The sequence below is a fragment of the Artemia sp. Qi Xiang Cuo genome, chromosome 12 (assembly GCF_049724085.1).
Source record: "Artemia sp. Qi Xiang Cuo chromosome 12, ASM4972408v1, whole genome shotgun sequence".
Classification (NCBI taxonomy): Eukaryota; Metazoa; Arthropoda; class Branchiopoda; order Anostraca; family Artemiidae; genus Artemia; species Artemia sp. Qi Xiang Cuo.
Window position 1 is genome coordinate 71,780,376 of NC_142805.1, and position 4,391 is coordinate 71,784,766.

Genomic DNA, 4,391 nt, shown 5'->3' on the forward strand with positions numbered 1-4,391 from the left:
ATGGAATTTCAAGACGGAATCAAGAGCCTAAAATATATGCTGGGAAGTTAATGATAAGCTACTAGACAATCCCTTGCTTACCTTTCCGTCGTTTCACTAGCAGTGCTTTTGCTATTCAAACATTGTCATTTCTTCATTTTATGTAAGTACAAATAAAACCATTGTTTATTATGATTTTCTTGTTCATATTGCCAGATGTCAGGAAGGTCTCTCGTGATCTCAAGGAAACGTTCAATTGGGAACCTGAAACACCGAGGAATAAGGTTCCTCTAGGCCCATACTCTAGTTTTTACAAGAGAGGTAACAAAACTCTCAAGATTCCACCTATTTTTTAATTAAATGGACAAAGGGATTCAAACCCTTAATTCCGCTACCTTTCAACTCAAAGTAATATCACCCTGAAGTTCACCCCCTCTTTATAGTTTGGTGCCTTAAAAAATGCAACAGTATTTTTTATATCAGACAGGGACAGATATGTGTGCACTGTGATGAAACTAGGATCTTAAGTTCGTCCTAAATGTCTTGCAAGAAAAGCAAAATACGTAAAATTACAGTTTATTAATGTTTTATTCCCACAATCCCACCAAAAGTACGGAAAACCAAAAAACCTATTTTTGCTGCTTAATTCACTGTTTTATGTAAATCAAAATTGTTTTGTTTTTATTAAACAAACTTTTGCTCCTTCTAAGTTTTTATTAATACCACTCAGATTAGTATATAACAGTGTTTGAAGTTCATCAAATAAGGGATTACTATACCAAAAACTCCAAGATGACATTTAAGTATTTCACATTAAAAACAACTTGGTGGAAGTGACTTAGAACTTGAGAGTCATGGCTAATTACAGTGAATCCAAGATAGGTACCAAGGTAATTATTTCACCTAATGTTTTTCATTAGCCATGAAAAATCTTCATATAGAGCTCTGACCTTAGTCCAAATATTCTCTTACAGCCTCCCCTCCAAAAAACCCATGGCTTTTGTTAAAGATTAAACTAGTAAAATCTAAAAAAGTTAATAAAAAAGTTAAGGCCTGTAAAATCTAAAAAAGGAGAACCAAACATTTCAATTAAAAACAGTAAAAGAAAAATTATTTCAGTATAAAGAAAAAAAATGAATCTACTCAATGTCTGTTCCAGCTATAGTGTAAACACACATATCGTCATTATCTTGTTGTTCTTCCAGATCATCAATAATCTCAAGGACCTTGACCATGGCAATTCTTTCATTTTTTTTGTCAAATGTCTGATTTTATTGGCAATGAGTCTGCCAAATCTTCCTGCATTATCTTCTTTAGGTTCTGTTTTATTTTGATTTTTTTTTTAAACATATGAGGCTTGTAATATGGCATCGGTAATACCATCTTCTTCACTCTCTCTTCTTTTAATTCCTCTTCGTTTTTTGGTGTTTTAGAACTTTCTGTAAAAAAAGAAGCACAATTTAATCATAGTTGCATATAAATGACCCAAAGGGAGTTGGTGAGGGTAGGTTAAAATACAAAAAACGCAACAAATAAATGTCCTTTCATCCCAATTTTAAAATAAGGATGGCCTTCTGATTTATTTCTGGCATTCAGCAAGAAAATGCCAGATACCTATAAACCAGACATGGGAAACAAATAGTATATCCCTCAGTTTAATTTATGACTAGAAAAATACAGGTGAAAGCTAGCATACCTATAATTGGTTCTAGGAGTCTCCCCTCAAAAAATACCCCCAGAACACGCATCCTCACTGAAAGGAAATTATTCTCAAAAATTTACTCTCCACAGAAAATTACCCCAGACCCCCCCCCCCCTCTGCAGAAAAATCCCCAGAAAAAAATATCCCTGCTTTTTCCCAATAACAAATAGTACCTGTAAGCATTGGACAAAGTTCAAAACTTATAAAGGCTCTTAAACTTGTAAACTGGAGTTCTTCGATTGGAGTGTAGTTGGGGGGGGGAGACTCAAAGGGTGCACTTTAATGCAAAAAAATTCCAGCTCTCATTGAACCATCAGCTAAATACACAATTGTTTCAAAGGGAGGGATGAGGAGAGCTTGTAGGTTGAACTCGATGTATAAGACCAAGGGTTGTATCCAGGATTTTGGGAAAATTAAGAGTTTAAGTCCTTTTTATAAGTTGAACGAGATTTTAGCCCAACCAGTCGTGGGCAGGAGGGGGAGGGATAAACTCTAGCCACCCTTTAATTCGGCCCTTCCTAAAATTTACTCTTTCTCAAATGAAAACCCTTTATCATTTTGAATAAAAAACTTTCAATTTGACTGCAAGAATCAATTTTATTTCAGTTGATTTGCACAAGGCAGTGAATTAATTTTTTTTTTTTTTATGAAACTATGAGAACACTTAGCTTCGGCTAAGTACATTTTTGCTGCTTAGTGGTGTTTTAAAAAAAAAACTACAAAACCAATCAGAATATCATTAGCAAAAACTGACTATGTTTGGAATCCTTACACCTTCTTAGAAATACATATAACACAAGTTCTACAATATTGACAACGTGTGAGACCCCTCACAGACATGGATATTGTCTTTTTATATATTCACAAATTTCTTATTCAAAAATTTATAGGATCATAAAACCATTTGGAATCCATTAGAACAAAACTGACTGTTTACAATCCTTGTACCTTCTTAGATATACATATAACATAGGTTCAACAATCTCTACAAAATGTGACACCCCTCAGAGACGTGGATATTGTTGTCTCATATATTCACAAATTTCCTATCCAAAGATCAGTGGAATCAGAAAATGGCTTTGATGGACACATTTTATTTCTGCAGTTTATAGTAGGAAATATATTTTGAATAAAATTCAGAATTAAAAGAAAAGAACTACTATATTTCTTACTAAAAATTAGGTTGAAATACTGACTGAATATACTGTATTCCCTTAAAACTGAGTATTTTTATTTATTCAATCTGGTATTTGCAGCTTACATTTGATGTTTCGATTGTACAAGAATTGTTTTAGTCATTTTAACAATATCTTATAAACTAGATCTCCTCAAAAGAAACCCATTCCCAGAAAATGAGTGAGGCACAGACTTAGAGAAAGAGAAGCTTGGCACATGTACAAAAACAAATGAACAAAAATTGAATATACACTAAAATAACAAACCTTGACTTTTTTCTGTAATAAAGGAGTCTACGTCATCCTGAGCTTCAGCTGTACTTTGTGGTTGAAGAACTGGGGTTGAGCAGCTTGAAGAGCTAACAATTTGGTTCAGAGCTTTCATCTTAGGATTCTTCCTGTAAAAATCAATACTAAATGAATCAATTATATGAAATTTTTGTAGCTTGTCTTTACAATTTGTATTGTGGGCATTTGTAAACAAATTAGAGGATAACAGAACTGGAAAATATGCCTTCACAAGAAATTTTATGTATTTGTAAACATCAACAAAGGATTGCAAATTTTACACAGAATTTCAATGAAATAGCAGTTCAATTCAAAACACAAGAAGCATTACAAGACAAGCTGATAAGTTTTTTTGGGAAACATATTATATACCTATTACTACATTGGAGTCTTGACAGCACTTGTAATTCCAAGTAAAACTGCAGCATACTCTGGTTACAGCTACACTCTTTGGTTACAACAACTTTAGAATGAGTTAACAGCTGGCATGTTGAATTTCTAAAAGCTTACTGTTGGGATTTACATATTCTTGTTATTTATATGCACTAACCTAAATAAGAAGAACTTAATAGACTAATCAGTTCGTTTTTGAGCACAAATGCAGTTCACATAAATTACAAATTCATTTCACACCTTCTTCATAGTGTTTTGTTGAAAGGCATAACTGTCAAATTGTTTACAAAGTCAAATTGTCTTTAATTCCTTACTGAAAACCAAAAAAACTAAATCAATTAAACAAGCACTATTGTCTACTGATTGATATATGAGCTTATTTCCAAAATTTTTATTCAGTAGGTTACATTATTTTTTTTTTAATATAAAAGATCATCCCATTAAAAAGCAATTGTTTACCCTAGTGAACATATATTAGAGGCTATAGTTCTGATAAATTTACAGAATATAATTAACTAGCCTACTCTTCTCTGGCTTACACTACACAGTTGGTAAAATATTAAAAATAGTAGGCTATATAACAGAGCAGTAGAATTATATAAGGCTATATGTGGCACTATTAGGAGGTGGAATAGGGGACTACATCCTCAGAGCAGCAAATATTATATTTGCAAATAGGTTTTGGGGAATCTATTGACAATAGGCCAGCTCTTTTGTTATTAACATGTTTCCTTTTGAAAAGCAACTCTCCTAATCAATAAGCTATTATGGAAAATAGTAACCAAACTATAGGTCCAATTGTTTAATTATAGGCCTATAGCATATAAGCTTATATAGCCTATAATATAGCTTAT

General features: G+C 32.6%; 1 long non-coding RNA gene across 1 annotated transcript; it reads right to left on the reverse strand.

Annotated features, from left to right (window-relative positions):
* Positions 1–495: 495 nt before the first annotated feature.
* LOC148946471 (uncharacterized) lies at positions 496–3,694 on the reverse strand. The gene is made up of 2 exons (XR_016142549.1): positions 3,124–3,694; positions 496–1,418 (listed from the first exon to the last, which is right to left on the reverse strand). It is a non-coding gene; the product is annotated as an uncharacterized LOC148946471 (long non-coding RNA).
* Positions 3,695–4,391: the final 697 nt, after the last annotated feature.